Consider the following 13,602-nt stretch of genomic DNA (forward strand, 5'->3'; position numbering starts at 1 on the left):
GTCTAGGAATGGTAGAACGATGGGTTCGATGACGGTTTGGATGTACCGTGCACTATTCAGTGTCCCCTCGACGATCACCAGTGGTGTACGGCCAGTGTAGGAGATCGCTCCCCACACCATGATGCCGGGTGTTGGCCCTGTGTGCCTCGGTCGTATGCAGTCCTGATTGTGGCGCTCACCTGCACGGCGCCAAACACGCATACGACCATCATTGGCACCAAGGCAGAAGCGACTCTCATCGCTGAAGACGACACGTCTCCATTCGTCCCTCCATTCACGCCTGTCGCGACACCACTGGAGGCGGGCTGCACGATGTTGGGGCGTGAGCGGAAGACGGCCTAACGGTGTGCGGGACCGTAGCCCAGCTTCATGGAGACGGTTGCGAATGGTCCTCGCCGATACCCCAGGAGCAACAGTGTCCCTAATTTGCTGGGAAGTGGCGGTGCGGTCCCCTACGGCACTGCGTAGGATCCTACGGTCTTGGCGTGCATCCGTGCGTCGCTGCGGTCCGGTCCCAGGTCGACGGGCACGTGCACCTTCCGCCGACCACTGGCGACAACATCGATGTACTGTGGAGACCTCACGCCCCACGTGTTGAGCAATTCGGCGGTACGTCCACCCGGCCTCCCGCATGCCCACTATACGCCCTCGCTCAAAGTCCGTCAACTGCACATACGGTTCACGTCCACGCTGTCGCGGCATGCTACCAGTGTTAAAGACTGCGATGGAGCTCCGTATGCCACGGCAAACTGGCTGACACTGACGGCGGCGGTGCACAAATGCTGCGCAGCTAGCGCCATGCGACGGCCAACACCGCGGTTCCTGGTGTGTCCGCTGTGCCGTGCGTGTGATCATTGCTTGTACAGCCCTCTCGCAGTGTCCGGAGCAAGTATGGTGGGTCTGACACACCGGTGTCAATGTGTTCTTTTTTCCATTTCCAGGAGTGTAGTATGTCAGCACTGCCAACAGAGACCTCCAGTTGAGCAGCGAGGTGTTTAATTGTGAGCCGTCACCTCGAAAGAGAGTGTCCGCACGTTACAATATTGCGGGAGTCAGCTGTGTGCGCAAAACTGTCCGATCTCCCTCGTGCTGGCTGTTTGCGCGACCTCGTTGTGATAATTACAGACGTTTCACCCAACGACTCACCGTGCTTTTGTTCACTGCCAGGTCTCTGCAGACGTTTTGCAAGCGCCTATGAATATCTGCGATGCCCTAGCTTTTCTCAAAAAGTAACTCAAAGACAGCTCTCTGCTTGGAATGTACCTCCGTTAAAGGCGCCATTCTGAAGGTTAGGTGTAGCACCGCCAGCTATAGGGGCTGCAGCGATAATATTCCTCGATGTCCCACACCAAAGTCTACACTTTCTCAACCGGAACTGCTCGAGAAGAAAAAATGTTGAATTGACTGTTGAACGCTCTTCGTAGTTATAAGGAATTAGGTGTTGGGGTCTTGTCGTAGCTGTATGAAGTTCATTTGGATCTAAAAATCAGAGCGTGAATTGTAAATTTAAAATTTGTGCTATACAACCTGCGCCATGTAACGAGGCTGCAGGTTTCTCTTGTTATCTGCAATAAATACGAGGGCGGTTCAGAAAGTAACCTCCGATTGGTCACAGTGCGGGTTGTGGGGGGAGTAGCGACGCCATCTGTGCGTTCACGCACTCAACAGGTCAGTCGGCATCAAGCCGTGGTCGAGTGAACGTCGTACATGCGCTAGTTTAGTTTTTGTGGCAGTTTGAAATGTGTGCTGCAATAGAAAACCCCGCCAAATGTGAAGTGCGTGCTGTCATAAGGTTTTTTACAGCCAAAGGATATTCTGCAGCAGCTATTCATCGTGAGCTTTGTGCCCTGTGCGGACCAAGAGTTATGAGTCAAGGAGTTGTCCGTGAATGGGTACGTTTATTTAAAAGTGGACGAGAAAACGTTCATGATGAAGAGAGGAGTGGTAGACCATCATTGGTGACTGACGAACTCGTTCAGACAGTTGATGCAAAAGTTCGTGAAAATCGACGTTTCTCAATGTCGGAGTTGTCTACTGGTTTTCCACAGATTTCTAAGACTCTCTTGTACGAGATAAAGACAGCAAGATTGGGTTACCGTAAGTTCTGTGCACGATGGGTGCCCAAAATTCTTACCAACCACCACAAAACTCAAAGAATGGCCTCTGCATTAGACTTTCTGTCACGTTTTCGGATGCTAAAGGGATGTTGTTGGTTGAATTCATGGAACGTGGTACGACCATTAATCATGACGTGTACTGTGAAACAATAAAAAAGTTACGACGGGCTATACAGAACAAACGCCGTGGTATGCTGACTTCCGGTATCGTTTTTTTGCACGATAACGCCCGTCCTCACTCTGCTCGCAGAACAACGGCCCTTCTTGAGTCCTTCAAGTGGGACGTTATCAACCATCCACCTTACAGCCCAGACCTGGCGCCAAGTGATTATCACCTCTTCATGCATTTGAAGAAATGGCTCGGGTCACAGCGGTTTGATGACGACGAAGAGCTCAAAGGTGCGGTCACAGGCTGGCTCCAGGCACAAGCGGGTGATTTTTATGCAGAAGGAATTTCAAAGCTTGTGAAGGGATACGATAAGTGCCTCAATCGCTATGGAGACTATGTAGAAAAATAGTGCAAAGATGTAGTTGTAAGATGTATATATTAAAATATCTTTATTTAACTTGGTGTATTTTTTTAAATCAACCGGAGGTTACTTTCTGAACGGCCCTCGTATATGAATAAATAAATACATCACAATGTCACAATTAAAACAATCTTTATTTTAGTGGGCTGCTATGGTGAAATGAATGGGAAACCGTACTTGCCTGCGTAGGTCTGTGTGCTCCGTGACTGTTGTGATCGATGGTAAAAATCTATGGAGTTGTTTGGCGTTGTCATATTGCTCTTCAGACGTTCGATAGTGAAAGTTTCGAGAACTCTGCTGCGGTATCCTTCAAGATTCTTCTGGCTTCCGTCGAGTGTTCAGCCACCCGGGGACAACAGAAGAATCCTGAAGATGGTGGCAGCAGAGTAGACGAAACTTCTTTCCTCTAAAAATTGAAAAGAAAAATTTGACCACGTCGAACAACTCAGAATGCTTTACCATTAATATATTGCTTTTTGTGTGGTGGAGGAAGTAAGGATCTACTGTGGTCTTTTCCTCCGGAAAGTGTGTGTCACTATCGGCAGTCGTTGGCGAATGGGGATGTGGGTCTTCGTTTTCCTCGTGTATGAGATAGGTCGCCCAAAGACAGCAAAAGTTTTAAATATGACCCTTTTCTTTTTGGGTGATATCAGTCCTCCACCTTGTTTGTTGCGACCCTACGTGAATCTCAGAGACGGACTTGCACTCTACCTCCTTCAATCTTAGTTTTCCTCTTACAGTTTTTACCCTCTAAAGCTGCCTCTAGTACCGTTGATGTCTAAGACATGTCCTACCCTCGTGCCCCTTCCTCTTGTTAGTATTTTCTGCATTTTCCTCTCCTTGTCGATTCCCTGCAGAAACTCCCTATTTCTTACCACTTCACGTAATTTGCAACGCCTTTTTACAACAATACGTCTTAATCGCTTCAACTATCTTATTTTCCGGATCTCTCACTATCCATGATTCACTACCATACAATGCTGTGCTCCAGACGTACATTCTCAGAAACTTCTTCTACAACTTCCACGAATCAAGAAGTATGTTTGACACTGGTAGACTTCCTTTAACCAGGTAACCAGGACCCCCTGTTTTCCTATGCTGCCTTTCACGCTGTCCTTGTTTTGCCGGCCGCTGTGGCCGAGCGTTTGTAGGCGCTTCAGTCTGGAACCACGCGACCGCTACGGTCGCAGGTTCGAATCCTGCCTCGGGCTTGGGTGTGTGTGATGTCCTTAGGTTAGTTAAGTTTAAGTAGTTCTAAGTTCTAGGGGACTGATGACATCAGATGTTAAGTCACATAGTGCTCAGAGCCATTGGAACCATTTCTCCTTGTTTTATCCGTCATGTGTTATTTTACTTCCAAGGTAGCAGGATGGCATCACTTCACCAACTTCGTCATCTATAATTCTGGTGTTAAGATTACCGCTAGTTGAATTTCTGCGCGGTCTGGGGCGACTTGTCACGACTCGAGCGGCTCCACTCGTCGGAGGTTTGAGTCCTCCCTCGGGCATGGGTGTGTGTATTGTCCTTAGTATAAGTTAGATTAGTAGTGTGTAAGTTTAGGGACCGATGACCTCAGCAGTTTGGTCCCATAGAATTTACCACGTATTTCTACATTTTCTACTAATCGTAACTACTTTCTTATATCTTTGGTACAGCATAAATCCACAGTGTATGAACACTACAGTACTGTCAAAGTCCGCACCACGTTGGAAACACGGGTTCCCGTCAGTTCACAGCAGTTAAACACCATCGAGCGGGGCAGTTACTTGGATGGGTAACCGTCTGAGTGCAACGTGCGCTGCTCACAGTTATCCCTTTGCCTTCACGGCGGAGGGGACAAGAGTGGTGATCGTATGAACTTCCAGATCACAAGTCTTTGCGCCAATGTCTAGCGTAAAATTTTAAACCTCACCGCAGCGTCTCATAAAGTGAGGGGATGTGACCGTGTTCATGGTAATCAGTCCGTCAGATGGGGACTTTAAGCTCTGCCCGCCCATTGGTGCTATTCCAGGAGGTTAGGTTAGAACCGTGGTCTTTGGGTAAAGTCTTAGCCTTATAATCAAAACCGTCTCGGTCCCGGGTTCGAACCGCGCCCCCACGTACATTTTCAATAAAAGTAATCAGCAATGATGGTCGAAGACCTCCGGGGTATGATACACCCCTCGCCTGATAACGGCCCTGTCAAAGATGGCGAAGGAGCCGGTTCAGGACATTCTCTTGGTCTTGGAGCGCGAAACTGACCCTAAAAGGCGGAAGTGTCAGCAATAATGAAAGGCATGAGGATATAGAAGGCAATGGAAACCGCTGCATTAAAGACACATTAGATTAGTACATGTTCCATAGATCATAAATACGACATTTCGTAATGATTTGGAACGTGTCAGATTAATTGAACGTGTCTATACAAGATATTACATTACACAAAATATTACATAACAATATTTTTAATTATTTTCTGGTAGGGGTTGGGAAATTATCCACTTACTATATCCAAAAATTCATCTAATGAGTAGAAGGAGTTGCCATTAAGAAATTCTTTTAATTTCCTTTTAAATGCTGTATGGCTATCTGTCAGAGTTTTGATGCTATTAGCTAAGTGACCAAAGACTTTTGTGGCAGCACTATTTACCCCTTTCTGAGCCAAACTTAGATTTAACCTTGAGTATTGAAGATCATCTTCTCTCCTAGCGTTGTAGCCGGGTGCTATTACTTTTGAATTCTTTCGTATTGTTAACAACAAATTTCATAAGTGAATATGTATATATTGTGAGGCTACAGCGAAGATCCCTAGCTCTTTAAATATGTGTCTGCAGGATGATCTTGGATGAGCTCCAGCAATTATTCTGATTACACGCTTTTGTGCAATGAACACTGTTTTACTCGATGATCACTTACCCCAGATTATGATGCCAGACGAAAGCAGAGAATGAAAATAGGCGTGGTAAGCTAATTTACTGAGATGTATATCGCCAAAATTTGCAGTGACCCTAATATCATAAGTAGCTGAACTCAAACGTTTCAGCAGATATTCAGTGTGTTTTTTCCAGTTCAACCCCTCATCAATGCATACACGTAAAATTTTTGAATATTCTACCTCAGCTACCGATTTCTGACCGAAGTCTATTTTTATTAATGGTGTCATCCCATTTACTGTGTGGAACTGTAAGTACTGTGTTTTGTCAAAGTTTAATGAGAGCCCATTTGCAGAGAACCACTTAATGATTTTCTGAAAAACATAGTTTACAATTTCACCAGTTAATTCTTGTCTGTTGGGTGTGATAGCTATACTTGTATCATCGGCAAAAAGTACCAGCTTTGCATCTTCGTGAATATAGAATGGCAAGTCATTAATATATATTAAGAACAGCAGAGGACCCAAGATAGAACCTTGCGGCACCCCATTCTTGATTGTTCCCCAGTTTGAGAAATCACCAGTTTTTTGCATATTATATGAACTGCTTATTTCAACTTCCTGCACTCTTCCAGTTAGGTATGATTTAAACCATTTGAGCGCTGTTCCATTCATACCACAATACTTGAGCTTATCTATGATTGACACAATCAAAACCCTTTGAGAGATCACAAAAAATCCCAACAACATAATGTATGTCCATAGCACATGTGGCCTGTAAACAAAAAATAAGTGTCATGATGATCATACCTTCATTGAAAAAGATCCCGGACTGGTTACAAGAATCTCCCATTTGTACTAAACCTCCAGAAAAGTCGCAGTTTGGTTAGTGAGTCCGTAGAGGATACCTAAGACTCGTGCAGTATGACCGGCCGTGCTTTTCCATCCGAGTTTTATGGAGACAATTTGTCCTTGTACTATCTTAGTGAGTCATCGTGTAGATTTCTTGCTCCCTGTCTTTCCGAGAGCCTCTCGAAGTTTATCTCCCTCGCAGAAGCAGTATTACCGCCATCGGGTTGTCTGTAAAGTCCAATCCTAATTCTTGTGATTCTAATTGATGAAGCCGGAAGCCGTATTATTCGGAATAACATTCAAAACGGATGCCATTATGATGTATTGATATACTAAACACCATAAACTGATAATATCGACACAATTAATAACTACAGGGCTATTACAAATGACTGAAGCGATTTCATAAATTCACTGTAGCTCCATTCATTGACATATGGTCACGACACACTACAGATACGTAGAAAAACTTATAAAGTTTTGTTCGGCTGAAGCAGCACTTCAGGTTTCTGCCGCCAGAGCGCTCGAGAGCGCAGTGACACAAAATGGCGATAGGAGCCGAGAAAGCGTATGTCGTGCTTGAAATGCACTCACATCAGTCAGTCATAACAGTGCAACGACACTTCAGGAGCAAGTTCAACAAAGATCCACCAACTGCTAATTCCATTCGGCGATGGTATGCGCAGTTTAAAGCTTCTGGATGCCTCTGTAAGGGGAAATCAACGGGTCGGCCTGCAGTGAGCGAAGAAACGGTTGAACGCGTGCGGGCAAGTTTCACGCGTAGCCCGCGGAAGTCGACGAATAAAGCAAGCAGGGAGCTAAACCTACCACAGCCGACGGTTTGGAAAATCTTACGGAAAAGGCTAAAGCAGAAGCCTTACCGTTTACAATTGCTACAAGCCCTGACACCCGATGACAAAGTCAAACGCTTGGAATTTTCGGCGTGGTTGCAACAGCTCATGGAACAGGATGCGTTCAGTACAAAACTTGTTTTGAGTGATGAAGCAACATTTTTTCTTAATGGTGCGAATCTGGGCGGTAGAGAATCCTCACGCATTCGTGCAGCAAATTCGCAATTCACCAAAAGTTAACGAGTTTTGTGCAATCTCACGGTTTAAAGTTTACAGCCCCTTTTTCTTCTGCGAAAAAAACGTTACAGGACACCTGTATCTGGACATGCTGGAAAATTGGCTCATGCCACAACTGGAGAACGACAGCGCCGACTTCATCTTTCAACAGGATGGTGCTCCACCGCACTTCCATCATGATGTTCGGCATTTCTTAAACAGGAGATTGGAAAACCGATGGATCGGTCGTGGTGGAGATTATGATCAGCAATTCATGTCATGGCCTCCACGCTCTCCCGACTTAACCCCATGCGATTTCTTTCTGTGGGGTTATGTGAAAGATTCAGTGTTTAAACCTCCTCTACCAAGAAACATGCCAGAACTGCGAGCTCGCATCAACGATGCTTTCGAACTCATTGATGGGGACATGCTGCGCCGAGTGTGGGAGGAACTTGGTTATCGGTTTGATGTCTGCCGAATCACTAAAGGGGCACATATCGAACATTTGTGAATGCCTAAAAAAACTTTTTGAGTTATTGTATGTGTGTGCAAAGCATTGTGAAAATATCTCAAATAATAAAGTTATTGTAGAGCTGTGAAATCGCTTCAATCACTTGTAATAACCCTGTATTAACTGAAAACTAACAATTTCATGAAGCATGGTCTTGCGACAGAGCTAGATCGGAAGCGGTCCTATCGGCGACTGACTACTAAAGCGCGGAGCCTGTGCCTTGTACTTACTTACACTCGTGATATTTCGTAACATTTCGTACATTTTCGTTGCCTTAAACAGTAGCCATTTATTTATTAAGCTGATCGATCTCTGGCGTTGTAGTATTGTTGTAAGTACGTGCTCCCAATATCTGTATTGGAGAGAGCGGATTTTATTAGCAAATGTTTATTGAGCATGTTTGATTGTTTCGCGCCAGAATAACCGTGCTTTCCCTGCCTCGCTATTGACGTAAAAAGCGTTCTCATGTCCAGCTACGGCGCCTCACATCAGCGTCCACTGGCGACGGCATGCGGTCCAGCGGCTCCTTCAGCCAGCGTGGGAGCTGGAATCTCAGTCCCAACTGTGTGCGTTCTGCAGTACCGGTATAGTAACTGAATGCTACATAATATCTGTACACGAAATATAAAATTGTACAACTGGAAAATGAAGAAATAAAATGTGGCTTGAGCAGAACGGTTACCTTGAATGGCTCCCCATTCGCATATCTGCGAGAGGACTGCCAAGGGGGAGGTGACCATGTTCTAGAAGAAGGGGCGTGGACTGTAAGAAGTTTCAACGTGGTAGGGAAGCTAGAAAATCTGAATAAGAAAAATGTTAAGGCTCAGTGTAGATACATTTGGGAGTCAGTGAAGTGAAATGGAAATGAAACAAGGATTTGTGGTCAAACATGTATAGGGTAGTATCAACAGTAGCATAAATTTGTTTGACCAGAGCAGGATTCGTTATGAATAGGAAGGTAGAGTAGAGAGTAAGTTCTGCGAAGAGTTTGTTGATAGAGTTCTTTTCATAAGAATCGACAGCAAACCAACACCGGCAACAATATGTCAGGTATACATGCTGACATCGCAAACGGAAGATGTAGAGAAAGTATATGAGATTATTGAAAGGGTAGAAAGGCGTAGATGGGAGGACAATGTGAAGGCTGATTTGAGGAGCCTAGGTATTGAAGGTGAATGGAAGGAAATAGCCCAAGACAGGGACAGATGGCGAAAATACGTTGCTGTGGTAATGGACTCTCGAGTCCGGTACGACCAGTGAGTAAGTAAGTAATTAGGTAATAAAATACGTAAAGGCAGATGAAATTCTAGTAGTCATGGGAGATTAAATGAGTTGTAGACGAAGGAATAGAAGAAAGGGTTACGGAATAATATGGGCTTGGCTGTGGGAATGAGAGAGGAAAAAGAGTTCTGCAAATAATTTCAGCTGGTAACAGCGATTACTCAAAACTAAGGAACTACTTCATTGACAAGTAGGGGCTCCGGTCTCGTAAAGTGACATTCGTCCGGGAGAGCGGTGTGCTGACCACATGCTCCTCCATATCCGCATCCAATGACGCCTGTGGTCTGAGGATGACACGGCGGCCGGTCGGTACTATTGGGCCTTCCAGGGCCTGTTCGGACGGAGATTAGATAGAACAGCGATTACTCAGTTCAAGAACCACAAGAGGAGGAGGAGGAGGTGTAGCAAAAAGGCAGGTACACATGGAAAGATTCAAGTTAGGTTACATCAGGCTCAGTATGAGCTACCAAAATCGGATATTGGATTGTAAGGTGTACCCAGGAGGAGATATAGACTCAGATCAGAATTTAGTACGCTGACGTTTAAGAGAGTAGTCAAGGAGAAACAGTGCTCAAAGAAGTGGAATATGGGGGTACTAAGAAATGAAGAGACGCACTTGAAGTTCTCTAACACTATAGACAGTGCGATACTAAATGGCTCAATAGGTAGTTTAACTGAACAGGAATGGACGTCTCCAAGAATGGCAGTCGCAAAAGTTGGAAACAAAAACATAGGTACAAGGAAGGTAACTGCGAGGAAACCATGGGACAGAAGAAATACCTCAGCTCATCGATGAAAGAAGGAAATACAAAAATGCTCAGGAAAATTCAGGAATACGGAAAGATAAGTCTCTTAGGAATGAAATAAATAGTAAATGCAGGGAAGATAAGGTGAAATGGCTGCATGAAAAATGTGAAGAAAACGAAAAAGAAATGATTATTGGTAGGAGAGACTTACTATATGCAAAAATCAAAACAAGCATCGATAAAATTAAATCAATGGCGGTAACAGTAAGAGTACAATGTGAATTGCACTGTTACATGCAGAGGAGAGAGCAGATAGCTTGCCGTGTGGGGTAGCCGAGCTGTCGAGCGGTCTCAGGTGCCTTGCCATGGTCCGTGCGGCTCTCTCCATCGGAGGTTCGATTCCCCCCTTGGGCATGGGTGTGTGTGTCGTCCATAGCGTAAGTTAGTTTAAGCAGTGTGTAAGCTTAGGGACCGATGACCTCAGCGGTTTGCTTCCACAGGACCTTACCACAAATTTCCAAATTGCAGAGAGCTGGACAGTTGGAGAAAGTGCTCGGAAGTGAGAGGACTTGTTGATGGTGTGTTAGAGGAAGAAAGTGGAGTCGATTGGGAACAGGTAGGTGATCTGGTATTAGAATTTAAAAGTACTTTGGAGGACTTCAGATCAAATAAGGCAGAAGGGAGAGATAACATTCCATTGGAATTTCTACAATCATCGGGGGGAAGTGGCAACGAAACAACCATCCACGTTGGTGTGTAGAACGCATGAGACTAGCGATGTACCTTCAGACTTTCGGAAAAACATCATCCACACAATTATGAAGATTGCAAGAACCGACAAGTGCGAGAATCATCGCACAATCAGCTTACCGCCTCAAGTATACAAGTTTCTCACAAGAATTGCGTACAGAAGAATGGAAAAGAAAATTGACGATGTGTTGGACGACGATCAGTTTAGCTTTAGGAAAGGTATAGGCAAGGGAGAGAGGAAGTTCTCTCGTTCAGGTTGATAATGGAAGCAAGGCTGAAGAAAACTCAAGACATCCTCATACGATTTGTCGAGCTGCAAAAAGCGATCGGTTGTATCAAATCGTACAAGTTGTTCGAAATTCTGTAAAATTGGAGTAAGCTAGAGGTAATGACAGATGAAAGAAAATACGAGAGCTATTCAAAAAGTGAGGAACGATCGGTCGCTAAATGGAAACCACTGTGAAAATCCGACGAGGCTTTTCACAGACTTTTTGGGCAGTGTCTCTAGTATGCCCATCGATCGCATCAAGACGCTCTTTTCAGTTGTGAGCGCACTGTGTGCGAGTAAAGGTGCCTAGAACAACGATGCATCTCGCCAAGTAGAAGGGCCAGATGAGAGGCTTCGCCTTAACGAATGCAGCCCGCCTAACACAACTGCCACGCACTTCCTGCTTCGTGGCAATTCTCTGCCGCACTCTGCAGGGGCAGTGAAGACGCTCCTGCAGCCTTTTCGATGGGAAGTGTTCGATCACCCACAACATAGCTCTAATTGGCTCGTTCTATTATCTCTGTCCACATGAAACGCTGGGTATGAAGACAACACTTGGGCGCAAGCTACGCGCTATAGACCAGCATAGAGAATTATCGGAAAGCACAGGAGTTGGAAATTTGGTATAACGCTCCGACAAATGTCTAAGTCGGAGCGGCGACTATGTAGAGAAGTACCTGGAAGGTGTGGCTATACGTGCAAAGAAAACAGTTTTGATTTTCACTGTGGTTTCCATTTCGCGACCGATCGTTCCTTACTTTCCGAACAACCCTCGTGTGTACAAGAACCAAGAGGGCAAAATAGCACTTGAAGATGCGGAACGAAGTGCTCGGATTAAAAACGATATAAGCCAAGGGGTGCAGCCTTCAGCCCCTACTGTTCAATCTGCACATAGAAGACGCAATGACGGAAGTAAAAGAAAATTTCAAGAGTAGGATTCAAATTCAAGATGAAAGAATATCAGATGATAAGATTCGGTGATAACATTGCTATCTTCAAGTGAATGTGAAGAAGAATTACATGATCTGCTGAATGGAATAATCTGTCTAATGAGTACAGAATATGGGTTGAGAGTAAACCGATTAAAAACGAAAGTGTTGAGAAGTAGCAGAAATGAGAACGGCGAGAAACTTAACAGCCGAATTGGTTATAATGATACAATGGAAATGAGCGTTTGGCGTCATTGGCCGGGAGGCTCTTTGCGGGGCAGGTCCGGCCTCCTTGGTGCAGGTCTTAATACATTCGACCTGCCGGATGAGGATGAAATGATGATGAAGGCAACAGCACAACACCGAGCCCCTGAGCGGAGAAAATCTCCAACCGAGCCGGGAATCAAACCCGGGTCCGTTGGACGGCAATCTGTCACGCTGATTACTCAGCTATCGGGGCGGACATAATGGGAGATGAAGGTAAGGAATTTGGCTACCTAGGCTGCAAAATAACCCGTGACAGACGGAGCAAAGAGGACATAAAACACAGACAGGCACTAGCAGAAAGGGCAATCCTGGCCAAGCGAAGTCTACAGGTATCAGATATGGGCCTTAATTGGAGGGTCTCTGAGAACGTATGTTGGAGCACAGCATCGTATGATAAGGAAACATGGTCTGTGAGAAACTCAGAATAGAAAAGAATCGAATGTTGTGATACAGTAGTGATACAGTAGAATGTTGAAAATTAGGTAGACTGATAAGATAAAGTATAAGGAGGCTCTCCAGAGATTCGGTGAGGAAGGAATGCATGGGAGGCACTGCAGGAGAAGAGACAGGCTATTGGACATTATTAAGGCGTCAGTGGATAACTTCCACGGTACTACAGGGGGCTGTAGAGGATAAAACTATGGGGGAAGACATGGACTGGACTACATCCAGCAAATAATTGAGGACGCTGCTTGCAATTGTTCCGCTGAGATGAAGAGTTTGGAGCAGGAGAAGAATTCGTGGTGGGTTACACTTAAACAACACAAAGCACTCACACTTCGCGAAGGATAGTTACGGCTCACCGGCCATTTGACCATCCTCTTCTGTGCAGATGCATAAACAGTGCCCGAACTCTTACGGGAATCTGTAGTAAAGCCGCGAATAATGAGTATAGTGGTCAGGGGCATTATGAAAATAGTGCGGGACAATAAGTTGGGATTGTGGGTCTCACTGGAGGCGTGCCAGAGAGAAGTCCCTGCAGTCGCACTATCCTCTGTGATCTCGGTGGCTCAGATGGATTGCCGGCATGGTAGCTCAGAGTGTTCGGTCAGAGTGTTAGCAACTCTCTGTAATAAAAAAGTAAGTGAAAGGATCTACGAAGAACCTAAACGGGCATTATCGGATGTCAGTCTCAAACAAATTCCAACGAACAATAAAACAAAATGAGATAAAAAGAAAAAAACGGATAGAGCATCTACCATGTAAGCAGGAGATCCCGGGTTCGAGTCCCGGTCGGGGCACACATTTTCAACTGTCCCCGTTATCAACGCCTGGAGGCGTCAATGTAATTTCATCCATTCTTATTGTTCCTTTTTTGATTCTTGCACTTATTGTATGTTATCCGTCTCTCGTTATAGCTTTCAAATATTTTCCTCAGAATTTTGAACATTTTCGTGGAACACTTATTCCAGTTTTGAAACGACGCGGTGCGA

This window comes from Schistocerca nitens, chromosome 10, assembly GCF_023898315.1.
Source record: "Schistocerca nitens isolate TAMUIC-IGC-003100 chromosome 10, iqSchNite1.1, whole genome shotgun sequence".
In the NCBI taxonomy this organism is placed as follows: Eukaryota; Metazoa; Arthropoda; class Insecta; order Orthoptera; family Acrididae; genus Schistocerca; species Schistocerca nitens.